The 27,634-nt window shown below is 39.3% G+C and overlaps 1 protein-coding gene across 2 annotated transcripts in view; it reads right to left on the bottom strand.

Annotated features, from left to right (window-relative positions):
• The window catches only part of PLXNA2 (plexin A2), a 436,755-nt gene extending 409,362 nt beyond the window's left edge, over positions 1-27,393 (bottom strand). For both annotated transcript variants that reach the window (XM_087720123.1, XM_087720124.1), the window contains exon 1: positions 26,966-27,393. The gene's annotated coding sequence lies outside the window, so the exon portion shown is untranslated. The remainder of the gene's footprint in view (positions 1-26,965) is intronic.
• Positions 27,394-27,634: the final 241 nt, after the last annotated feature.

Consider the following 27,634-nt stretch of genomic DNA (forward strand, 5'->3'; position numbering starts at 1 on the left):
AGTTTGTAGTTACTTTGTTGCTGTAATATCTGGACCACTTGCCATAGTGGAAGAAAATGGTGGTTTTTTAAAAAAAATATAAAAATATTCTAGACGACAATATCAGCTCCTCAGTTGAAACTGAAGGTACAGGTAGCCTATTAGGTAAGCAATGATTCAAATCAAATTTAAAGAAGAGTAAGTGCAGAAAAATAAATCCAATGTTTTACAATGGCCAAGTCAACACCCAGATAGTAATCTAATGGATGAAGGACGTCTGGAGGGTGGGGGAAGTATAGAGAATTGAAGACTGCTCTGGAAAAAAACATGCAAATAACAAAGGAAATGGTGAATGGACTGGTTCTTTGGAACCTCTCTGTGTAAGGTGAGGTTGGGAGATTGTCCATATGTGCTATGGACAGCTGCTTTCTGTGAGGATTTTCCGTGGATTTGAGTGCCTGGAAGTGAGGCAATTAGCCATCTTGTTCACTACAGACTTTTGGTGGTAGAGACTTTTAAAGAACACTAAGTTTGCAAACCTCATTTCCTAATAGCTTTTGTAAATTGCCTATTAACTACTTCTAAGTTAGTTGGAATGAAAGTTTTAAAATGCTGTGCGACTATGTCTTTAATCTTGAATGAAATAAAGCTTTTAACATAAAAATTTAAGATTTGAAATAAACTTACTTTCAGTTACTTTCTAGAAATTTGATTTCTTTTTGTTTCTTGCTATGATTATTTCTATACTGGATTTTTTAAAAACAATATTGTTGGCATTTAACATAACATAAGCAAGATTCCTGAGTTTTTAGAGAAAATATGCATTGAAATTTGTGTGCTGCTTGTATTTAACAGTGTAGTTAACAGTGTAATTGAGCATAATGTTTTTGTAAAATGCAATGTCCAATTAAACTGACTATAGGTATAAGCCTACATTAACACAAGCAGCACATTTCTAGCAATTAAAGATTCCATTTGAGTTGAAGTTAGGAAAAAAAATAACAAGCTCTGAAGACAAAAACTCTGTAGATTGGATCATTATTGTGGCACACATATAAGGTAAAGATAAAGGTTCCCCTCACATATATGTGCTAGTCGTTCCTGATTCTAGAGGGTGGTGCTCATCTCCATTTCAAAGCTGAAGAGCCAGCACTGTCCGAAGATGTCTCTGTAGTCATGTGGCTGGTATGACTAAATGCCGAAGGCGCACAGAACTTTGTTACCTTCCCACCAAAGTGGTCCCTATTTTTCTACTTGCATTTTTTACATGCTTTTGAACTGCTAGGTTGGCAGAAGCTGGGACAAGTAACTGGAGCTCACTCTGTTATGCAGCACTAAGGATTTGAACTGCCAAATTGTTGATCTTTCTGATTGACAAGCTCAACATCTTAGCCACTGAGCCACCACATCCCTATATATTCACCTTTATTTCGTAAAAAATGTTTCTCTTTGAGAATGTTGGGTATACCTTGTAACATTTTGTTAGAATTTCTTCATGTAGATTTGGGACATTTTAATAAGTAAATCTGAAAATAATTGTAGCTTAGAATGGACAAAATATTTTTAAAAACTTTGGTAGAAATAGGGTTAAATTAAGAATGGAAATACATAGATCACTGAGAAGAAATACATATTTGCCTCTTACATGGATTTATATGTCTGCAATCTGATACACTGCAGGTTGTGTTTCAGTAAGCATTCTAAGGATTGCAATGTACATGTGTTTATTTTCTCTTTCTGATAAATTATAAGATGTAACTACCTGTAAAGCTTTGGTGATAAGTACTGAACAACATATAAACACAAAGCATTTTCAAGCAGTAAATAGAGGGAAGGAGTAAAAAATGCAAGGAAAAAGAAAGGAAAAGAGGAAAACGAAAACAAGAAAGTAAATTTCTAGAAAGAAACTGAAAATAAATTATATTACTGGACATATGATAGATGGACAAGCTGACCATTACAAGACAACTGTGATGGAATTGATGCCTAGCAAGTACCTTCTACTTTTACAGACACTTTTGCTTCACTCATTTTATGTCAAAGTATGATTAATTACTGGCTAGCAAAGAACAGAGGGATGCACTGTTTCACGCTACTGACCAGAGTTATATGTCACCAGCTTGTCAGAAATTCCCTAGAATTCTATATATTGTAACAAGGTTCATCAAAAGGGCAGGACTTGCAAGCCTCACTGATTTCAACTCTTTAAAAAATGTGTATGAGGATTCTTATTGAAACAGTTTCAATCTTTCCCACTTTTTATGAAGCTATGTTATCTGCTCCTGTTTACTCTAGCTTCTTAGTGGCTTAAATAGCTATAAAGGGCTTAACTGGATTGAGAATGGGGAGTATGTAACTGAGAAGATCAAGAAATCCAGGTTCCTTCTTAGCATCATTTGTTTTTATTTCAACAAGCACTGAAAAATGACACTCAAAGCCACCTATTGGGCAGGATTGGAGCATATGGCCCAATTGTGTGATTCAGTATAAAGCTACATGAAGACATAACTCAAATTAAATAGTTGGTAAAAGATTCAGTTGCCTTCCAGATCTTTTAAACAGCAGCTTTCAAAACTCTTAGCCAGCAAAGACAATGATGAATAATTCTGAATAATACCTGAAGGGTATCAGATTGTCCATCCCTGAGCTAGATGAAAAAATCCTCTAGCAGTGAAGTGACATCACCAATACAGTCCAGATAGTTTTTCTTAAATGTCTTAACTGGAAATTTTTCTTCTTGTATAACTGCATCAGTTAACACGCCTGGAAGTTCAGGCTTAGCTCATTTCTTATATTAATATAGCCAATAATTCCAGCCAAAGAACTGAAGCTGATGAATATTTAAAATAGATATGGAATTCAGATATTTATACTTACTATTTAGAGACAGGAAGCTGCAGGTGTTACAGTTTTGGAATTTAGTTAAATCTTAAACCAAAACAATATTTATCAAAAATTCCTAAAGAAAGAACCCCAGTAATTCAAAGATACAAGATTTTGGAGCTTAGTCTAACTAAATAATCTTAGGCCAATCCAATCTTCAAATGAGGCCCACCCAGTAGAGTCCTACCTCTGTACACTTGGTAAGAACAGCTAATTTTCAACATCAAATAAGTGAAAAGTGACAGAAACTGAATTGCCACTAAATTTATTTTTCCAGTACACCCTCCTATGGTAGAATAAGAAGAAAATTATTCTAATTTTAAGATATGAGAATCTATAGCAGTTCTTTTCTATTTCTTTTACTAAAGCTACCGAGTCTTGGCTGCAAAAATCTGGACAAGCACTAGATGGCAGTAAGTATCTGTATCTCTGCTGACAGAGGAAATTTTGCAGCCCAGATCTAATAATCCCAGCAGATCCTAGCAGAATATGTCACAGTATAGAATGGCCACTTGTTCCCATGACAGGTGTCAGACAAAGCACAGGAATGTAGCAATTTAAACAGCAGAAACTAGCAGAAACATTTTCCTAGTCATAAAGATAAGTGGAGTCAATTGCTTTCTATATATGTTTGTCTTGTTTTATAAGGCTTGAACGATAGAAATACAGCTATAGTTCTAAGATGGGCTAATATATATTTTTTTCAAATTAATAAAGTGGAGATGGGAATGATCAGCCTAGGTCAGCGATGACGAACCTTTTTTGGCTTGTGTGCCATAAGCAGGGGGAGTGCAGGAGAGTTGTGCATGGACATGTCACACCCATAATGCAATGTGTGACACCCCCCAGCCCGCATGCGTGCATGACAGGCACTCCCCCCCATCACCCTCCCCAGGCTCCAGAGGCTTTATAGGAGCCTGGAGAGGGCAAAAACAGCCTCCCGGAGGCTTCAGGAGCTTCCCTGAGGCCTCCGGAGGGGAAAAAAATGACTCTATGAGCAAAGGGGAAGTCACTTCCAGGTTTCTTGTTTGGTTGATTTTAGCCCTCCAGAGTGTTCAGGAGCCCTCAGGAGCCTTCCCTGAAGGCCCCGGAGGATAAAAAATGACCCTACAAGCAACCTGGAAGTGACTTCTGGTTTGTTTGTAGGGCCGTTTTTAGTCCTCCAGAGCCTTCAGGGACCTTCAGAAGGTTTCTCTGAAGGCTCTGGAAGACTAAAAATTGCTTTACGAGCAAACTGGAAGTCCATTCCTGAACTTCCAGTTTGCCAGTGGGGCTGATTTTTTGCACTCCGGTGGCTTCAGGGAAGCTCCTGAAGCCTCTGGAAGGCCTCCGGGAGGGGAGGCTGTTTTTGCCCTCCCCAGGCCCCAGAGGCTTTATAGGAGCTTTAAAAAAGGATGAACTCAGCTTGCCCATGTGCCCTTACAAATGGCTCCACGTGCCACCTGTAGCACACGTGCCATAGGTTCATCATCCCGGGGCTAGGTGGATACCACTGATTTAAGTGGAAAAGAGTTAACAATAATCAAGCAATGTTTTATCACTGAAATACTGCTGTAGAAAAGTGCTCCATTTTGGTCTGGGTGACTTTCCACATGTTCATGTTTATATGATCATTCCCATATATATGTGGACTTTATTATTTTTTCACCTTGGTTAGCTCTGAAAGCAACCCCAAAAAATTAAAAAGGAGTCTAAGAATCAGCCTCACAAATCAGAATCGCTAGAGGGGCTAATCAAGATCTACAAGCAATAGGGCAGCCAGAGTTCCCCATGTTATTCTTAATAACTGTTCATCTATCATTTCCAAGTATGCAAACAATGACAATAATAAGAAAGATTAGTCTCCATTTGTTTTACCTTGGGATCTTGATGTTAAGGGGAGACTTCCCATCAGCAGCTGGCACTGAGCAAAAAACAACCATAACTTCCTTTATTCTTGGCCACAAACCCAAGAGAAACCTACTGGTCCAAATGGACTGAAACTGCCAGTGATTTTGATGAATAGTTACAGCATTAGATGAACTATATGCATTTGAACTGCTAACAAGGACAATAAAATTTATAGTTATAGTAACATTTAGTGCTTAGGACTTGCTGATCCAATTCTCCTTCTACATATAGACTTATATACCAGGATAATATTTTGCAACATTGTCTCCACAAGTTTGAGAAATAGTTGGCAGGGCTAAGTACAGTTTTGTGATAATTGCTTGAAAAAAAGCAGAGTGGGGAGGAGGGGTTCAAAGAGGAGCGAGCTGGAGGGAAGGAATGAAACCCAGCTGTGAAAAGGCATTTCCCTGATAACAAACATAATCACATGAATTATGGACTTAATTCTCACTTATTGTCCCAGTTATTGTTTTTCCAACAAGTCTACCGGATGAGCCTTTACTTTTTTTGTCTCCTACCTTCTACCTCATATCTCTACTTTGCACACATTTGTTTTGGGGAAAAGGAAGAAGCAGAATCAGTCCATAAGCATCACTGTGGGCAAATTGCAAGTTATGACAGCACTGAGCTGGAACCACATTGTTTGGGAGACGAGTGTTTTTCAATCAAAGAGATCCAGCTCTAGTTTTCCCAGTGACTAACTGAATGATTCTGAATGAGTTACTTCCGGTAATTGAGCTTTTCTTGCTATGGTTGAGACATCTTACTACAGTAGGAGCATAACATATAAAGCAGGAACATGTCCTAAGGCTCCAACAAGTAGCAGCATGTCCAAAAATAAGCTCCATCAGAATTCTTTCTCAAACTAACCCAACTAGAAATCTATCTTCTACTGAGATAAAATAATGGGCCACCTAATTCAGTATTACCAATTACTAACATGATAATTGTTGGTTATCATTATCAACCAATTATAAATAATAAATATTCAGTATTATTAATGATTAGTGGGAACTCTCCAAGTTAAGACTCCTTTGTTATTCTATCTACAGATGCCAAAAAATGAGGCAGCTGCTATCTTCATGCACATCATATTTCTCAACTAGCTAAAGTCAAAAGTAGAAAGCATTACTTGGGGCAGTCTTCTTCAATCTGATGCTTCCAGGGGTATGTGGCCACAAGTGAAGAATTCCCACCTAGCATGCAATCCTGTCTGGGAATTTACATTTTGTGGGTAACATGTTAAGGAAAGCTAGTCTTCAAAAAATGTACACATACCTAATTCCGTGTTCTGTACTGTTAATGCAGAAAGGGTGTACAAACTAGCACCTTTTGTGATAACAATAGACAAGGCTTCAACTAACAGGATTTCCCAAAGTGCCTGAATTTATAAGCAGAAAGAATAGAGTTCCATTTCTCAGAAGGATGACTATGTCTAGCTGAGCCATGGGTTCCTATCCAAACACATAATGTGCCTTGGTACGTAAGGTTATAATTTCAGCCTTGTGATCTAGATATATATAACATTTAGCACAGTGGGGAATTTAAGTAAACAATAATTTGAAGAAAGCTGCAACCAGCTCAAAGAACTCTTGCCCAATAGCGTATAATGTCTGTTGAGATCATTTAAGATTCATTTGAGAAACTAGACTGAAATTACATCATTGATTCTCAGTAGGACTCTAAACTTCAGAATCATCTGCCTTCAATTGACTTATCTGATATACCTGGTTCAGAATGACCTGAAAAAAATTCCTAACTTTGAAGTCAGTCTTTTATGACAACTCTTTAAAAATGAGACCGATTATAGATATGGAATCAGAAATTATTTTTTCCAAATTTTCTTTAGTGAATTTTAAAGTAAATTTACATTATATCTTCTCTTGTATGAAAAGAATGAGGGACAAAGGGAAAAAATAAAAAGGTGTAGATGAATTATGAATTTTATCCAGCTTTAGCTGTACTTAGTGTAAGCCTCCGAAATCAGTGTTAAGTCAGGTTGCTCAATGTACCATTACAGCTGGACTCTTACATTGCATTAAGACACAACATGAGAGTTTTGGTTTTGGTTTAGAAATGATGGCTAAACCAAGCCTTGTAGATTATAAACCATAATTACGGCTTAGTGCAACTAGAATGGATACTGTCCTGAACTCCTAATTCTAATTTGCAATAACAGTTACAAGTTATTGGCATTTCTAATTAAAAGCTAAAGGTTGTATTTTAGCTTGCAAAAAAAATGTAAAGCTCAACATGGCTAATGTAGTAAAAATACCCACCACTAAGTCCAGTCGTTTTTATTCCCAAGAAACTATATATGTGAATATTTGTGTGTGTGCGTGTGTGTGTGTGTGTGCGTGCGTGTGAATTATGCATGTGCCTACATTTTTGGACACTTCTTGGAGATATGAATAGGGATGATGTCATGATGAGCTGCTTTATTTCCTGCTGTACATCCCTGAAACTATGTAGTTCTACATGGTTTCCTAAATTGCTTCAGCATTCAGTTGGGTTTCTCCTTTTTGTAGATAAAAAAGAAGTTGGTTTTTTACTATCCCCTCTTACTTTACTATGAACATATCATGACAGAAACAACAACTAAGCTTCTGTAATTCCACATGGTAAGTAGAACACAAGATTTGCCCCAGGTCTTCAAGTATAGAGTTTTTTTGTCAGCTCTGAAAGGTGATGGCAGCATGGAAGCATTTAAGAAGAAGAAAAAATAGATACTGAGTAACATAACCTTGTCCAAGGTCATGAAGAGAATCTATATCAAAAATTGACTTCAAATAAATTGAATTTAAGACTTGGATGTCAAAGTTCAGCCTACAAACTGCTAGGCTGCCACAAAACACATCACAGAAGTAGTCCAAGAGAATATTTGTTTTCTCCCAGCTGCATGCTAAAAAAAATATCGGCAGCAAACAATCCCTCCCAGCACCAAATTAAATGAGTCCCCAGGCTCCCCATTAAAACAACACAAGCCTTTGGCTGTGCCAACTCTTTAAAAGAGAGTGGTGTTAGTTATCTTGAATGCTCCCTATGGCGGCTAGACAGAAGCCACAGAGCTGTTACCTAAGTAAACCAGGAAATTGTACATTTGTTTAAATTAGGTTCTGAAATTCTGAATTCTGGCTGTGCGGCTATATAGTTCATTCTGCTGCCAGCACTGATGTTATTAAGAAGCAAACCCTGAAATATTTTCTCAAGTTACTGGATAAATAATTCTAGGCTTATGTTTGGAGTTTCTGCGCAGTATGCACCCAACAAAGTCAAAAGAAATGGAACTCTGCTGCCTGTCAACATTCTAGCTCTTCATTGCGTTTCAGGGGAAAGAAAGGAACAGAGGATGAAAAGGGCATTAAAAAAATCAGAGGTCAGAGGGACACGTGCTGTCAGGCCTGCAGCGGTTCCTTTAAGAATCTTTGGCCTGCCACACTCTCATTAAGGGGGGGATAGCAAGGGGTAGAATGTGTTGTTTTCAAATAAAAATTCCTTTCTAGAAGCTCAAGGTCATCTCTTGTCTCCGTACCTTTGCACCTGATCAGAAGCAGTTGGCCATAGGTGCTAGCATGGAAGAAGAAGATTGGATCATGTGATGGATTATGGGTGTGGGGACAAGATCATGAACTTTTAACTGGGTGGAATTCTGATGTAACTTCCAGAACTGGGATTTCATAGCATAATGCCAAGATATCTGATTTATTAAATTGGAATTTTAAGGATCGTTTTGCCTTGGACTCTGATTTAATTCTACATGATACTTGGAACACTGACACGTGTACTCCGATGTGACTGAGGTTTCAAAAAATGTTTCTATTGGATCAAAATACCTGAATGGCCAAAATGTGCATCTCATTTAAATTTTGTCTAATGTTTAGAAAAGCCTTACACACATTGCTATCTAAACTAATTAGCATACCCGGATGAAAAATTAATTTGGACTAATAATCATTAATACGTCTAAAAATGAGGGTGAGAGGAATCATCTCCTTCCCTCTTAGCCTCCTTTTTTAGCCTTTGTGTGAACAAAATGAAGGGAAAATATCTGACAGTTTATATCAGTGGTGTCCTGCAGTCCTCCTCCAAAGCCATTAACACTAAGGTATTTTTAATTTACTTATCAGATATATATCCTGCTTTTCTTCAGGGAAACACAGTAGCTGGCAGGAAGGGATAGCCCATCATTTTGTCCACACAACAATCATGAAGCGGGTTGGCTTGAGAGAAGGGGGATGGACTCAGTGAACTGTTCAACTCTGCTATGAGGATAATAAAGCAAATGCAGGTAGTCCTCAACTTACAATAGTTCATTTAGTGATCGTTCAAAGTTACAATAGCACTGAAAAAAGTGCCTTATGACTATTTTTCACACTTACAACCTTTGTAGCAGCCCCACAATCATGTGATTCAAATTCAAATGCTTAGCAATTGGTCCATACTTATGACCGTTCCTATGTCCCAAAGTCATGTAAAATTACCTTTTGCAAACTTTTGACAAGAAAAATCAATTGGGAAGCCAGATTCACTTAACAACCAGGTTACTAACTTATCAACTGCAGTGGTCCACTTAACAACTGTGGCAAGAAAGATCATAAAATGGGGCAAAACTCAATTAACAAATGTCTTACTTCACAACAGAAATTTTGGGCTCAATTGTGGTTGTAAGTTGAGGACTATCTGTATTGTGTACAGGGACATTAGTGCGCTGGGACCAAAAAGTATTTTGATGGTCCTGCCTTGATCAAAATTATCATTTTCTGCACTGCATTCACAACAGTCAGTTAAAGAAAGTTAACTCCATGTCAATCTTCTGTACAGTCTATGTCAAAGTTACTTTGGACTTCAGAGTAAGTGATTCATTTCCTTCCTCTGTTCAAGCCTCAAAACTGAATCCAGCATCAGCTGGAATGCAAATAAATCTTTCAAAACCTCCTGATTTGTTGGTGGGACTTTTCTTCATGGGAACACAGGAAAACCAGCCCAGTCCCAAAATTCCTGGAACTCTTTTCCCATCCTGTTACTAATCAAAAGTAGCATTTGTGATTGAACAAGGAGGATTTGCCAGCAGATCTGGAATTTCTGAATGTGGATTTGCATGTATTATGGGAGGGGAGAAGAATAGTCTTTCCTTTTTCAGTAGTCAAAAACCAACTTAGGTTACATTCCCCAAAAAGTGACTGAGTACATTTGGAAATCCCAATAAAATTTCTTAATGCAGACGTGGTCCGATATTCAGCATTTGCATACAAATGCACACATATACATCAGAAGTTATAAAATCTCAAGTCTTATATTTTGGGGACAATAAAGAAATATCTTTCAAACAGAAAATAATCCGAAGCTAATGCAAAATATCCTACTTATCAGTTCACTGATTTTTTTTTTCTTAGCAAAAAAACATGAAAAGGAATAATTAAGTATGACCATGTTATGAGTCAGTATACCACAGGTTTCTTCTTACATTTTTTCATCATTAAAAACAAATTTAAACAAACAGAGGAAGGAACTCATGTCAGACATTTTAGAGGATGTTTGTTTTCAAACATACAGTCATCTACTGCCTGAGTTAATGATGATGTAAAAACGTTTTGATCTACAGCAGTTAATGATCAGAAAAGAAATGGCTAAAACCTGTCTGGAAGCAATGTGTTGTCATCTGAAAATCCCTAATCTTTCAGTTATTGGTTATTGAGCATCACAAAATTGCATTCTGCATATGCTCAGGTAAACTCTGCATGACACAGCATAAGCAATCTGCTGTTGCAAGACTTGGACATAGTTTCTGTGGAGGAACACCCTACATCAATGTTGGCGAACCTTTTTGGCACCAAGTGCCGAAACAGGAGCATGCGCGCATGTGCTGGAAACTGGCTGCCTGGTCTTCCAGTTTCTGGTATGCATGTGTGCGTGAAGAGTAGCTGGCCAGTGCACATGCGTGTGCCAAAACCCAGAAGATCATCTTCCCGGCACTTGCATGCATGCTGGATGGCTGCTCTTCCAGTTTCTGGTGCTCCTGCATGTGTCAAAACCAGCTGGCCAGCACCAGAACCAGAAGAGCAATAGGAAACAGCTCCTGTGGCCAGAGAAATGGCTTCTGCATGCCACTTCTGGCACACACGCCATAGGTTCGCCATCATGGCCCTACAAGATTGCACAGTTTACACTTTGCAAGACAATCCTACATATCCCGGGGACAACTCTGGGTGAAGTCACTCTACAGTAGTTAGGATAAGGAGGGAATGGTGGCCTTGATTTCTTTGTCAGAAGTTTTTGGGCTTTTAATTTTCCTCTGCCAGTAAAATATATTGGCAATATATTCTGTTAGCCTTGAAGCTGGGGCCATTTTACAGCCTGCCAGCCCCTTCTTCTGCCACTTTATAGTCTGCTTTTTCTCTGAGAGAATAACAAGGCATGGTAAGAAACGGGATTTTGTCTCTCTTTATCCTGACAATAAAAACCATTTGAGATAAAACATGTAAACACAGGACATACGGCACCTTCCCTATTTTGTCTTAGCACTAGGGAGAAAACCAACCTGCAATTTTACCCACAGAGGTTGAAACATTTTTCAGATCCATAACCCACTCTCAGGGAGCACAGGACTGCATCATCCCAGGACTCATGGCTTCTAAAGCAAATATTAGACCAAGGATGTCTCCTGATATTTGGGATTTGGTTTAATTTCTCAAACAAAAGGGGCAGTTTCTTGCACCAGATACAGGATCCCATAAAGGATGAGAAAAGGATAGCATCACTGTGGGAATGAACTTACGGGAGGGAGGGAGGGAGGGATGGAGAGAGGGAGGGAGGGAGGAAAGAAGGAAGGAAGGATGGAAGGAAGGAAGGATGGAAGGAAGGAAGGAAGGATGGAAGGAAGGAAGGAAGGAAGGAAGGAAGGAAGGAAGGAAGGAAGGAAGGAAGGAAGGAAGGAAGGATCGATCTATATGCATTTCCCAGACAGAACTTTGCACAGGAGTCATATGCTGAATTGGTCTGTGCTCTGATTTCATGATTAAGACTCATGTCCTACCTGATACTTTGATTCAAACAAAATCAGAAACTATTCTCTTTCGTATTTCAGTAAAACCTGAACCCTACTTTTAGTGCACAACAATAAAGAAAAGAAATAGAATAAAGTATTGGAGAAAAATATAAGCTTGCTGACCTTAGTTTTTTTTTAATGAACATTGTGCATACATTTACAACCAAACATTGATTCAGAGTGCCAAAGTAAAATTGGAAAATTAAATTAAATTTTTTTTAATTTACAACACAATCAGATGTGAACCTTGTGTGTTTACTAATAATCATAGATACAGTCCAATACAATTCACTAGTTACACAGTCGGTGTTATATTTGTAACTATCATGAGAGAGATGAAAGTTGCAGTAGGACCACTGTAGTGCTCCCCATATAGGAAATAGATCACATATAGGAACTCCTATAGAGTCTCTGATTCCAGGCAGTGACCAGCCTGCTTAAATATTAATGAAGTAACAAAAATACTTTCTAATAATTCCCTGGAATTCCTTTTGTTTTTACAGCAGGTTTATAGATTTAACTGTTTCTAGCTATTTTACTGCTGTACCAGCTCGAATAGAACATTAAATTGGAACTAGAATAATCATCTTTTTTAAACAAAAAAAATGTGCTGAATGTCAATAAGACATTTGAAAATAAAGGGTGGGGAGAGGTTTTAAAAAGCTGAGATTGTTGCTAAGAAAAAGCTGAGATTCTTGCTAAGAAAAAGCTTGGAAGAAAACACAACCACTCATCCCTGCCTCTTTTGAGAAGCTAAGTGGTATGAGAACAGGAAACATCAACCAGTCCACTTGTGTGTGGGGCAGGATGGTATGTGGGCTTAAATATTTATTGGCCTTTTACTTCATTCCACCCCAATTTCTAAGTCTTTAAACAGTCGCCGCCTTTACTGCAGAGAGTTGGTTTGATGCTTTAACCGAGGCTGCCACAATCTGTGACCATCTCCAAGTCAGAAAATTTATTTGGTGGAACTGATGCACTAGAATTGTCCATGCCATGTGATTTCTATGCTTTGAAAAGCTGTGTTGCAGAGACCTTTCTATCAGAACATTATTACATGGAGAGCAGCCAAGCAAGTAAGAACTCCTACACTGTTCTTTTACTGCAAAGAAATTTCAGATTCTTCACCATTGCTACACAGTTTAAAGATGGCATGGGCATGAATTCTGCCTAGACAGGTGGTGGCATTATACTGAGAACATTAGGCACTGGAGAAGGATGGATATGACATAAGTGAGAATCTTCTATAAGTTTTAAAAGAAAACAAGTGGTGTTAACTAGGAAGTGTATAAAACCACACATATTTCATAATAAAGAATTATATTTATTCAATCAATCGAAGGATTATGAAACTGTGCAAGTTTTGCATTTTTAAAACTTCTTCATTAAGTTATAGACATAGCATACAATCTTTCTGTTCCCTTCCCTAAATCCATTATGGAATATTAAATACCTTCACAAGTGAAATATATTTGGTAACTTGACAGCTTGCATTTATATATAATGTGTGTAAAGCACTTTCCAAAATTTGATTAGGAAGAATTCCACCAAGAAATGTTATTGAACTTTGGCATGGTGTGAAATGCTTGCTGTTTAGTTTGACTAAAAGCACAAAAAACCCTCTGATAAGAATGCTTTACTATGGTCATGTTTGAACTGCATAGTAAATCTGTAATTACTTGTGGATGTACCTGGGGTTACTCGTTCTAGGTTTAAAGGGGGCCCTATTAATCCAAGTGTTGGATGTTGCCATATGGTGCTACAATATATATGTTCTAAGCAAGCAGGTTTTAGATAATTCTGCTTTATCTGACTTGTGGTTAGAAAAAAAATCATTTGGATAACATGGCAGCTCAAAGAAAATTATGGATGGGTAGTTTGAAGCTGTGCCATAGAAGGGCAGAGGGGATCCTCCAGGTATATGTGCAGCTAGGTTATAAGTCAATTTATGTTATCTAAATGTATTCCATCTATATTAATAAGTAGTGTAATGTATATGCACTGGACATACTTTTGCATTTAAGAAGATCTGCATCATTTGTGAGTTATCTACACATTGCAATGCTGTGTGGCCTTAAAACCTCATAATTTTGCATCTTGCTTGAGAGCTCTAGAAGAGTGTGGAGATGGCTTAGTGATCCATTTGTAATAAAAACTCATAGCAGAAAGAATCTTAATTAATCCCTTCTGCAAGTTAAAGGATGCATACTATGGCTTCTGTTTTTTTCCTTCTATGCACCCATAATGACACAGCCACAGTTCATTTGCAGCGAAAACCATTAAATCATATCCTGCAAATCTGTACTGCTGTGTAGTTCTAGGTTTGAAATGTTTTAAGTTATCTGAATAACCCCAAAATGCATTAAATGAAAATAGAAATGTTTAGACTCTGGAAAGGAAGAGATAAAATAAAGTCAGGGGAAATATACCAAAAGACACAAAACATACCACTAATGATAAGAAGCATTAACTGAGATTTGATTTAAAAAATTCACAGAATTATGATTTAACAAATACCAAATATTAAGGCCCTAGACTGAAGCATATGTTCCCTCTCAAAGCTGGGCACAATAGTTAGAAAAGACTTGCCCATCCAAAGGTGCAGAGGACAAAACAGCCTTAGGGCTATGAAAGTTACATCTAAAAGTCTCCATGGTCTACTGCTTGCAATTACCAAATAACAGCATGTTAAACTTTCTTACAACTTACTCCCACCTGATAATCTGCTACTGGGCTGTAACTAAGGTAACTGTAAATAAGACCATTATGGATAGCAGAATTGCTTTTTAATCTCCCCAGAAACTAGTTGTTTGGGACTTAAGATACAGATTACTTAGGATGAAAGCAATTTAATATGGATTTGTTCGCTGTAAGAAAATGAAACCCAGCTTTTGTTTCTGCTTGCCCAGTTAGTGTGATCACTGCCTTTAAAAATTGTCACTTGGCAAAGACAGTAAAAATACATGCAAATGTTCTATTGTTTTCTGTTACCTGAAAGGTTTGTCAATGAAAATCAGATTTTGCTTGTGACGTTCAATCACCTAATCTCACTTTGAGATCAAGGTGATCTTCTGTTATAGATGTTAAGATGGACAGTTGGATGTAGTGGTTAATAGCACAATGTTAGAAACTGAGGGATTATGAGTTTCAGTTCTGCTTTGGGAACAAAGTCAAAGGTTACTCTGGACCAGTCACTCTCTCTTAGCCCTCAGAAGGAGGCAATGGCAAAAATGTTCCCCCAAAAAACCCATAAGGACTAGGTAGTTGCCAGGAGTTGCCAGGTAGTTGCCAGGATTCAAAACTGACTTCAAGGCACACAGGTCTTATGGCCGTGTGCTAAACTGAGACACATTTGAATCTATCTGACTTTGTAATAACCACAATCTCTCAACTCAACTTATCTTCCATGGTATTATGTGAAAAATGAAGCAGGGAATACTATCTATACTCCCCTGAGCATAGATAGGAAAAATGGAGTATAAAAATAATGAATAAATAATGCATAAACAATTCAATCATAAGTGACACATTACCATGAGGCATTCTGATGGACAGATATGAATAAAAGATGCAACATATTATGCATCGTTCTGGTCAATTGGGGTTTTTTAAATTGAAGGGTTTTAAAACCCGTTGTCTTTTTAAAAGTGTCCCTTTTTCCAGTGTTGATGTTAATGAATGAAAAAGCAAAATAAGTGCTTGTTAAATTTCATAGCCCCGTGACAAAAACAGGGGAAATGACTTCTAGCTAAATATATGCTATCTCAAGCAAGCAAGAAGATTTTTCCTGGAGGCATTTATTTCTCAGAGATCATACTTGGAAACACCCAGAATAAACTGTTCCAAAATGAGTCGCCTACCAAGTCCTGATATTTCTGAATAGATGACTAGCACATACTTTCCTTGAGAACTGTGGCCCGCAGAACATTCTGTGAATATGCACTGTTTCCTACAGGTTTCCTGTTTTTCTCAGCTTCCTGAAAATGGTAAAGAGGCTGAGAGTTTAGCTCTCTTATGTTTTCAGTGGATACGAGAAGATGATATTAAAGATATATATTCCCAGCAGTTATTAAAAATTAATATAATATAATAATATAATATAATGATAAAGAGTTAAGCTGCAAGCAACTCACTGGTTCAAATTATACTTCAGCCATGAATTTCCCAGGTGGTCCTAAAATAAGCTCTGTTCCCCAGTCTATCAATTGGTTGAGTTTATACTGTACAATATGTGACCCCCCCCAAGCCACTTTCTGCAGCCTTTCAGCATTTTTTGAAAAATAAACCACTGCGCACCAAATTTTGCTGCTCCAGGAAAGATCTGCCTCCATCTAGATTTCAGCAGCCACTTTGTCACTGAAGGAGACATTGGCATTGCCTCCAAATGCCTCGAGGGCTACCCTACGGACACTGCCATCTCCAATGCCCCATTCTTCTATATGAACTATGCACACTTGGTCTGAACCTTAAACCAGAAATAACACAATATAACTGCTGGATTCACCTAAGGTGATATGTCCTAAAAAATGAACCATACTTTGATAGCTATCAGGTCTAAAAGATACAACACACAAAAACAACTATGGGGAAATGAATGCAGATGTTTTGCCTGTACAGCTCTGATTTTAAAACAGTGTCTTTGAATTTTCACTGAGCTAATCATTTACTTTCATTTCTAGTTTAGCTCTTGATCTGTTTTTCTGATCTATTTTTCTAAGTATGTGACTCACCATAAATTTCTCTGTCTCTCTCTTTCTTTACACACACACACACACACTCCTTGCACGACATTCATTTTATCTCTGTTCTCATGTTGCTTCATCAGCAGTATATGAATTTTCCATTCAATCAACTCAGTTACCTGTTTCTCTTGTGTATATACAATTTAGCACTATCTTTCAAATTGATACATATAAATATGTAAAGCAGTATTTAACTTTCCCAAGTCAGCATGTATGAATCCAATCTGGGTCAGTCACTGGGAGCAGAGTTTTGGGGCTCATACTGGACTCCATCTTCAGGGAACTTCTCTCGCATGAGTCCGAAAGCTTGTAAGACAAAATCTCTGCTCCCGGTGATCGACCCAGATTGGATCCTGCAACATTATCCTGGGACACATATATTGGCCTTCATCCAGTGTATCTGAGCTCATTTTTAAAAACAGTTTAAAAGCTATAGTTTTAATGCATATGAAAAACACCAAGTTGGGTAACCTGAATTATGACTTCAGGATATTTGTTTCATTTAGCATACTTGTTTCCGTGTCTACTACCAGATCAATTTGTAGTTCCACACCATTCATTATTTTATACTGATCAAATTGGCACAGAGTCTAAGTAATGAGGAGTTACGCTACCATTACATGCTTTCTGACATGTGAATTACACAAAACTCCCAGGTGACCAAGGCCATTCAGTTGCTATGTTCATGGAAGACAATTCATAAGCAAGAGTGCTGGACAATGGTGGGTTTCAAATAATTTAACAACCGGTTCTCTGTCGTAATGATTTCTTCCAACAACCAGTTCACCAAACTGGTTAGAAAATTAACAACCAATTCTTCCGAAGTGGTGCGAACTGGCTGAATCCCACCACTGGTGCTGAGGATGTCTCCTCCCCCTTGCAGAAGATGTCCTCTAAGCCCTGCTTATCTTTGACATTTTTTTTATTTGGATCAGTAATCGCTCTGCCAAATGAAGGACCTTGTTGCAGCTGCCTGTCATTTTATTATGGGGCTCAAAGGTATTTTTGAAAATAAAGAAGGCAAATAAAGAAGGCATCAGAGTGGCACTTTCATGCCATATCTATAAATCTAATAAATGTTCTGCTCCCCCTCTCTGCCACACACACCCAAGAAAAAGGAGACAAACAAAACGGAGCTATCAGACTAAAATGTCATTTTGCTAGTATGGAAGAGATGAGATTTTCTTATAAATATAAAAATGCTAGTCCCTATGCAATGGAAGCTTTGTTGTTATTATGGACATTTTTTATGTGCTGTTTGCTTTACTGATTTGCTGTGGTCATTACACCAGGCTAAAAACAAGGGGTGTTTACAGCCCAGCTTTCAAGAGGATTTTGTATGACCTAGTGCTATTTACCTTCTTTTCCCATTTGAAAACCTTCTCCTTTATTAACCACATGAACTTCCTTTTTTTTTGCTTCATGAAACTCTGGAAACTCTATATTGGCTTGTTTTCTTATTCTCCATCATCTCTCATTCCCTTTTTAATGAATCAAATCAATTGCAACCTTCAGATAGAGGTTATATTATTGCTTAATCATTAGTTAGTAACTAAATGCATTATAGCCATGGTGGCGCAGGGGTTAGAATACAGTATTACAGGCTAATTCTGCCCACAGCCAGGAGTTTGATCCTCTACGTCTGGAGGTTGACTCAGCCTTCCATCTATCGAGGTAAGCAAAATCTGGGCCCAGATTGTTGGGGGCAATATGCTGGTTCTTTAAACTGCTTAGAGATGGCTGTAAAGCACTATGAAGCAGTATATAAGCCTAAGTGCTGCTGCTATGGCTGTTGGATACACACATTAATTCTGATTTATAATGTAAACCTGAAATTATCTATACAGAAGCCAAATTGAATTCAGTGTAGTTTACCTCCAATTAATCAAGCAGATGGTGATTCGTTTTTATATTATTTTTATGCCACTTACTCTTTAGATTCTGTGACTTACATTCATAAAAACACAATCATAGCAAATAAGTTATAACAAATCATACTGCTACCCATCCAACTGGAGTTCTTCTAATCAAAGGCTCTACCTGTGAATATTTTAGTGATGTGTGAATATTTCCTTCTAAAGCATCTTTATCATCATTCAATGTTTTCTCTACCAACATACTGCACTGTCAGGATAACAATAGTCTGATGTAGCTCTTATTGCTGACCCTGTTCCTTAACAAATGTGTTGTCCTCGCTAGCAGGGGGAAGATTATACTTTGAGGAAGCTATTTGTCTGGCTAATGGCATGTATTTAACATACCCTGAAAGATGGAGAACCGTCTCCTAGAAATCTTCCAGTGACTGATGAATTCTGGCTTGGTTATGTGAACACATTGCCCAGAGCGTAGAAAAAGCAGCATAAACTTTTATACGCTTTAATTCCATAATGGAGTAAACAGGGCAAAACCATTTTTCTGGATATTAAAGGAACAACATAAGATTGCCCGCACAAGACTGAGATAAGATCCATATCATCTGTTCAAGGACAAACCTTTGGATTGCCAGGGTGTTGTGGTGCTATGTAAAGTACAAGTGAAGCAAAAGGCCTTTTTCACAAAGGCCGCAATGCGAAGCTCACCAAGCTGCTCTCTATCATGGGATAGATGCCTTCATGTGCACAGAGTTCTGCCAAAACCAGCTTAGGAAGGTGCTTGGCTAACATCCTATAGCTGAAATCAGCCTATGGAATTAAACATCAGCTAAAAGACAGCACAAGTCCTTACTTATTTAACAGAATTTTTACCCTGAAATATTTGTTTTGCCAAAATTGTATAATGTGGTAACTACAAAGAAAGAATCTTTTGGGGTATTTTTTAAAAAAGAATTTTTGATCGTAGTTTTTTTTTTAAAAAAAAAAACAATATTAAGACTATACAAATAAATATTTTCCCTCCTTTTATATAGAATGTTACTTCTAATTGAAAACACACATACAGAGAGAGAGAAAGTGAAAGAAAAAGAAGCAAACCCATCATTATTTCAATTGCACCATTGTGAGTGACCCACAGATAACTTTGATTAAGTTAATTCATTAGCGCTTAGCAGGTATTGGTTTAGTCTGTAGGGGATGTCATGAAATCTTGTACTCATAACTGACAACATCCCCTACCGACTCAGTCTAATAACCACTTAGAACATAATTTTAATTTCAACTGAGATACCAGAAAAATTAGAAACTATTGAGGTCTAAATCAGCCTTCCCCAGCTCTAAACCCTCCAACTCACTTGCTTTTAACGGTTGAAAATTTTAGCAGATTATACAATAAATGCACCTGGCAAGTACCAGTTTAGAAAGGATTACTGAATGATTAATTCATCGTATCATATTTCAGTAAAGAAAACAGGAAGGATAATTTCAATCCTGCGCCATTTTGCTTCCATAATCTTGATTGACAGTAGATCAATTCCATCACCTAAGAATGGTGAGGAAGTACAAAGAAATAAGTAAGCTTCATAGGTTGCGTGCACATAATAATCAAGGAAGTCCAAGACAATCATATCTAGACAGTGATGGGTTCTGGGTGGCTTTACTGCCGGTTCGCTTGGGCACATGCGCAGAACTAAAAAAAAAAAAGATGGCGGCAGTAACAACCATGGAACTAGGGGCATGGCAGGCCTGATTCCAGTGACCCAGACTGCCATAACTCTACCAGTTCGGCCGAACTGTTCCAAACCAGTAGGAACCCACCTCTGCATCTAGACATCTTCAATATCTTTAGGATTATAGCTCCAATTCCTATCGGCATGTTGGTTAAGGATTCTAGTAACTTAGCCTAACACTTCTGAAAGAGAGACATGCTAAGGAAGCTTACCCTAAAAATACCAGGCAATAAACTGTTGGAAAACTACCCCCCCCCCAAAAAAAGATTTGAAGAATAATAATTTAAAACAATTGAATTGGATCTGATTAAGTGCACATATAACTTTATTTGAACAAACCTCCTAAGCCACACAAACCACTGACAACTTTCCATTATTTCACTCTTTTTGTGTTTTGTCCTTCCCACTTACTTCACCTGACCTTTTAAGGCTAACTCTGGTCCCTAGAAACTTTTGGGACCCCTGGTGTGATTATTTACCCCAGATTGTAGAACTGTTGCCATTGAGCACCTCCTATTCAAGGTTCTATCCTACAAAGAGTATGCCAATATCCTGAAGAGAAGCAAATATCAACCAGGTCCTGGTTTCTGTGCCAAGCTTCTTCTCCCCCACCCGCTGCAGAACGTCAGCAATATTAGGCAGGAGAAAAACAGGCAGCATACTTCATTTGCTTCTTTCCCCAGGAAATGCCTCTGTGTGAGAGCAATGGATTGATAGCTTGTCTGACTTGGCTCGCTATCACTTTGCCTTTTAAGATGATCTGGCTTTTTTTTTTTATAACATTACTCCAATGTCTTTTATCTCCAGCTCCGAATGTAATTTTAGCCACAGCAAAGCAGGATTAAACTTTCCTAACATGATACATTTATCTTTCTTTTCATATTTTCAGCCTGTCCCCCTCCCCTGGTTCAGTTTCCACCAAAAAAAAAGAAGAAGCAGAGATTAAGCTGAAACATGATCTGGGCCAGATCAGATCAGACCATGGGAGACCACTTCTTTCTCAGCAACCCCGTCCCTGGCTTGCATGATCACACAGCAACAGCAGCCAAATCTTCTTCCAACCAATGGAATACAAGCGTGGGGCAGAATTCAAGCCAAGCAGCAGGCAACATAGTACAAGATACAATAGATCATCCTGGATTAGAGAGACATTTACATCTGGGATCTGGGAGACTTCCTTGCTATATTTCTGACTTTTCCAAATACAATTTCACTATCATTTGTGAGAACGGGGAGAGCAGGGGAAGCTTTAGATTGAAAGCAAACTAGAAAGATTAGTGATTCTAGCACCAGGCTAGAAATCGGGAGACTTTGACTTCTAAAAAGGTAAAGGTTCCTCTCGCACATACAGTATGTGCTACTTGTTCCCGACTGTGTGGCGGGGTGCTCATATCCATTCAAAAGCTGAAGAGCCAGCGCTGTTCGAAGATGTCTCTGTGGTCATGTGGCTGGCATGACTAAACACTGAAGGCACACAGAACACTTTTATCTTCCCACCAAAGTGGTTCCTATTTTTTTTCTACTCGCATTTCTTTATGTGCTTTCGAACTGCTAGATTGGTAGAAGCTGGGAAAGTAACAGCTTACTTTGTTACACGGCACTAGGGATTCGAACCGTCAAATTGCCAACCTTTCTGATCGACAGACTCAGCATCTTAGCAACTGAGCCACCATGTCCCCTTCGCATCTTATAAAGTCAGCTGGATGACCTTGGACCAGTCACTCTCTGCAAATTTAACCCACTACACAGATCGTGGTTGTCTTAAAACATAGGCCTGAAGGGCACTTGCCCGTGGGCCTCACAAGCATAGGGGCCCCATACTAATCTATGTATGTTAACCCTGTAATGCACCTTGTATCATATAAATACAGCAACATAGTTATTTTACTGCATTTTTATTAAAATTAACATGCAAATATGTGCTTAACTTTATTTACATTTTTATTCCTGTGAGGAGTTGTCATAGGGGCCTGCTTTGCCCGGGGGCCCATTATGCTGTTAAGGCAGCCCTGACACAGGTTTGTTATTGTGGACAAAATAGGAAGAGGAAGGGGCATTAGATATGTTAATTATAAAGGAACAAAGGTGGGATAAAAAAATGTCTAATTAAAAATGAGATCAGAGGAAAAAATATCCTTATTATATCCACTTGTCATGCGCCCCATTGTTTTCCCCTGCAGTAATGCAATTTTCATTCACAGCTAGACAATAAGTCAAATTCCTCACTTAAATTCCTTACACAAAACAATAAGTCAAATGTCTTACACATTTTTGACCCACAAGTGTGTGTACAGGTACAAAAACCTCACGATACACGGAAGACCGACCAATTTAGCAGATTCTTCAGACAAGTCTTTCCCTCATGCTCCATGCAAAATACTGTGTAACAACCTTAATCTGCAGGAGTCCCCCTCTAGTGGGGAAAAGTGGCACTGACATATTTCAAAACTTTTACAAAGAGAATGAAAAATGTCAAGTTTTTGGGAGGAAAACTTGAATATCTTAAAGACAAGGTTTTTGATTGGATGTTGTTTTTTAAAGTAAAAACATATCATTGCTAACTGATATTCATGCATTAATGAATTGGCAGATGAAAAAAAATTATGAAAGGAACTCACAATGGAGGTAAAGGAGAATTAAAGGGCACCGGGCTGTGGAAAGCTTGTGGAAAGTAATATCTAAAATGAAAGTAATTAAAGTAATATCTAACTTCAGAACAGATGTTTAGCTGCTTGTATGAATTTTTCATACTTCAGCAGTCCATACCTGACAAAGACCATATGCTGTTTTGACTCCCTGTGTTGAATCTTTTGAGCAGTCACTTTTCTTATAACGGGAAAACATTTAGTTTGCTTACTTTTTATGGACACTGCATCACATCTGAACTAAAGCTGTGATTACAGCAGATTCAGTCATCATCATCTTTTAACGGCCCCATAATCCCTTGCGGAGTGAAGTCTGAGCAACTGAGTTACCCAGTTCAGTTACAGCAGATTCAGTGAAGCTACTAAAACAGGGTTATGACTAATCTGCTCAACTGATTTAAGTTATATTGGACAATTGTGCTTTGAAACATATATTAAGCTAAATAATATAACTTGGATAGTTTTGAGAAAGATGGCCATCTACTGCTTCTGATATATCCCCTTACAAGAAAGTGCCATGTGGGTGAAGAGATTAACACTTAGAAAGCCACCTTTATTTTAATTAGCCACGAAATGTTTGTTCTGTTTACTACCTTTTGAATGGTAGGGTTATTGGAGAAGAGGGGAGCAAGTTTAAAGTAAAGACAAGTAGATGGGGGAAGAATACAAGAAGGAACAAGAAAGAGAAGAAAAATCAAATTGAATGGATTAATAACAGAATCTTGGAGGATAAAAACACAATCTTTGGGCAGAAAATACTGGTATCTGAAAAGAAGACATGGTGAGTTTCCTTTCTTCTGTCTAGCTAAACATATGACTGTGAATAATTTCTAGTTAGCAGATGGTAACACAATGCATTGGCCTCTATGATGTGTGTAGTAGTTTCGTTAACAGTTCCTGGTTTTCCCATTTGTAGTGATGGACAGAAGTACATTGTACCCCCTGGCTATGAACGTAAACAGCTGTGTGTGGCTACATGCAGAGACAGCTGGCAGAGAGGGAAAGTATCAGAAAGAACAATCCACTCTTAAATGGTTTAAATATTATTTTACTGAGGAAGTGCAAAATTATACTAAATGAGTAAATAAAGTAATGACAATGGTGAGAGAAGCAAAAGGAAAAAGGAGAGATCCTCATAAGCTGAGTCAAAGTTGACTCAGCCTTCCATCCTTCCGAGGTTGGTAAAATGAGGACCCAGTTGGTGGGAGCAATATGCTGACTCTGTAAACCACTTAGAGAGGGCTGCAAAGCACTGTGAAGTGGTATATAAGTCTAAGTGCTATTGCTATAATAGCTGCTAGCTATACATATTTCATGTCAGCAGAATAAAGATATTTCTGCTAGCTCCTTTTTTTGTGTACTTCCAGTGTATCACGACCTTCAGCTTTCTCTCTGTTTCTTCTAAAGCGCCCATGAAATAAAGATTAGTTGAACAATCAGTAATGTTTCAAAAGAGAAAATTGGCCTGTCTCAAGCACCCCTGTCTCAATTTGGGGAGACTGCTTTGCACTTTGTTCTTACAACACTAACAGGCAGGAAGCGGCTTGGTGGTGAGAAACAGGAGCATTACAACTGGTGCAATTTCTTAGGCTGAGATGGAGAGAAGAAGAAAAAGGGAAGACTAAACAAGAAAAGTGGAGGCAGTGAACTTTTAGGACAGACACATTGATCCATATCCTTCTCTGAATCAGTAAACAAGGAAGTAAGGATGGGGAAGTTACAACCATTGTTTCTTCTAGAATCTGATCCTTTTCTGCCACTCTTTTGAGAAGATCATCTTTTTGAAGAATTGCAAAAAAACTAAGAAAAAAGACAAATAGAATATCTAGGGAGTCACTACAGAATTCCAGAAAAGTATCATTCACCCACATTCCCCACAATGCTTGGGATACAGATGTAATAGCAATGAAGGATTGAAAAATCCTAATATAACTTTTATCACTGCTTTAAGTGTCATTCACTGGCTTTAAAGCAGTAACTTCTTTCAGCAGCATTTGCACAAATTCCTAAACATTGCAATGGAGAACACTTAGTAACATCTCTTAGAACATTCAAGCAATCTTGAAACTCTGAATGGAGCAGAAAACTCCATTCAGCACCAAAACTTTCAGATTACATGAGACATGTTCAGAAAGCTCAGCAGTCCAAGTGTCTCCTTTGCAACCAATACAGATAACATTTTCATTTAGCTGCTTTGGGAGCCAATTTATCCAGAATTACAAGGTGATTTACTAGAACAGAAGCAAAGAGCCAAAGGCAGGTGGAGACATTTGCTCACCAGCCAAAGAGTGATTGGAACTATAGGATATCTTGCTTTATGCTGCTTCTTGTTTATATTCTACGAAAATTGGAAGGACAGGATTAACGGAAGAGGTGATTAGATATACTCAAGAAAAGTAGAGTTGGTGGAGATGAGGGGTAAGAAATAAGAAATAATCTCAAGGTTCTAAAAAGCATCTGCCATTTGTTTGAACTTTACAGATGTATTGAAGTAAGATGGAAAGACACCTCAAATAAATAGGCAGGGAGCATTAGCAAAATGGATAACTTTTTCCCATATGCTGATTTTAAGTCCTTAAAGCTTTTGACTGCACTTTTATCTTCAACTAGATGTTACTTTCTGGTTCACCTGGGAGATATTAATTCAGTTAAGCAAATGACCCTCAAGATATTTACAGAAAGAACAAAAAAAATCAGCTGCCCATTGGGGGAAAAACTTAACTGTTTAAGATAATTATGTTCTGGTTTAAATGACATTTGTATTCCAATATACATTATTCAGTTGCCTGATCCTAGAATAAAAGAAGGTCATTGACTTATCACTGGAAGACAATATCAATTAAGCAGCCCAGTCAATGATGGCACATCAATCACAATCAGAACTGATCAAGTCACAGGTTACACAAATCCCAGGGAAATGGAAGCAAATACAAGATTACTTTGGGTGTGCAGATAGGTGTGTAATCAGTCTTCTTTCCTAGAATGCTTTATGTCCATGTATTGATCCATGCCACCAAAGGGATCAACAACCCTCCATCCTTCTGTTCCTATGAATGTGCAGGTTTTCATGAGATTTGGAAAGCTAAGCAAGGTCATTACCATTTGGATGGACGAACTACGCTAGACTGGGAAATAAGGCAATGGGAAGAAAGACAATGGTCATTCACACCCTCATCTTGCTAACCAAAGTACCTGGATGTATCCAAGTAAGTCTCCAAAAATCAAGCTCAGGTGGAAAGGGACTTTATTTTACTTTATAGTCTCTGAGGTAACCATCCAGGCTTGAAGTTTTGTAGCAACCTTCACTGCGAAGTAGACAAACTGGGCAAAGAGGCCAGAACTCTCCCATGTACCTTGTCGAGATAAGACTGGTTTCCGTGGCAGACTGACTAGGAAGCCAATAATTTTGGATTCTGAGAAAACACACGCAGCAGTGTTTGGGCCAACCTCCTGGACAGTTCGAATTCAGTTACTGCCCCAAAGGAAGCTTCTGGGTTAGGAAACCGACGATTTCCTACGGACAGAAAGGCTGGCATGTGTGAAAGCCCTTGAAAACTAGCCACGCGTTCGCGCGCTCCTTCTCTCTGGGAACTTTCTTGTTTGTACCTGTTTGCTTCCTCTTTACAGTTCTCGCCACCTTTAGATGGGAAGCGGGCTCTGGCGAAGGCGCAGCACCTCTGGATTTAGGATGGAGCAGCGGCGGACTGGTAGCAAAGCAGCCAACCCGAAGAGCCCCCACCTGGGTCGGGATGCTGGCTGCGGGGCGCGCGCAAAATAAAACCACCCCTTTCTCCTGCAGCGCTAGAAAGCCGCCGGTGAACAGCGCCAAAGCCAAGCGGGGCGCATGTCCTAACGGTACTCAGAAATAACCGCCGTAGCACTGGTTGGGTGTAGGCTCCCGACTGCCCTCGGAGAGGACTAAATCCCATCCATCCATCCATCCATCCATCCATCCATCCACCCACCCACCTTCATCCGGAACAGACTCGCACAGCCAGCTCTAGGCTGGCGCTACGCTCACCACACAATACAACCAGAACCAGAGGTCGAGGGGAGGAAGATCGGGGGACGAGCTTCTTCCCATCGCTATCCCTCCGGCGGCAGGCAGAACAAGCGGGAAGCAGGCTTGGGAGAAAAGCTCCGACATGCCAAGGCTGGCCGGGCTTCGGAGACTACTTACCTCTGCTCGGAGAAGGACTCTCTTGTTGCGCTCCTTTTGGGGGGGGGAGGGGGGAGGGACCCCGTCTCCTCCCCACTCCTCTCCCTCCTCCGCCTCGGAATTACGGAGCACTAATCCACCCAGATCCCCAAATCATTGAAATCCTCCACCGCAAGTCCCCAGCGCTGGCATCGATCGGTATTCCTAAAGTCGTTCAGCTGCTGCTGCTCCTGCCAGCCTTCACTCCGTCATGCCGCCAAGAAGAGCTCCTCCGTGCGCTGGTGCTGGTGCTGGTGCTGGTGCTGGTGCCGGCTGCCGGCGTTCTAGCTGGGGCTGGCGAAGGCTTTGCCCAGTCAGCTGCCTTTCGGACTCCCGCCTGGCATCGGCAGTTCCCAGAAGAAGCCTTGCCTTGCTGGCTGCCGTCCCCGCGGGCTTCCCTTCCAGCTCCGCTTCCTCCGGGGATGTGGATGGGCTGGTTTCCCCCTCTCCCTCCCCTCCCACCCTTTCCCTCAGCCTGCCGCTCGCTGGCTCGCTTGCTGCCAGCGCCACAGCCGCTCTGCACTCCTTCCTCGGCTCTAGCCTGGCACGGCGCTCATCAGCCCCCCACCGGTGGGAGCAGCGGCGGCGGCGGCGGCGGTAGCGCCAGCAGCCTGACGGCTAAAGCCGGCCTCCTTGGATCGCCGTGCTGCT

The sequence above is a fragment of the Thamnophis sirtalis genome, unplaced genomic scaffold, assembly GCF_051295495.1.
Source record: "Thamnophis sirtalis isolate CommonGarterSnake01/CBP01778 unplaced genomic scaffold, rThaSir2_p1.2 scaffold_7, whole genome shotgun sequence".
Taxonomy (NCBI): Eukaryota; Metazoa; Chordata; class Lepidosauria; order Squamata; family Natricidae; genus Thamnophis; species Thamnophis sirtalis.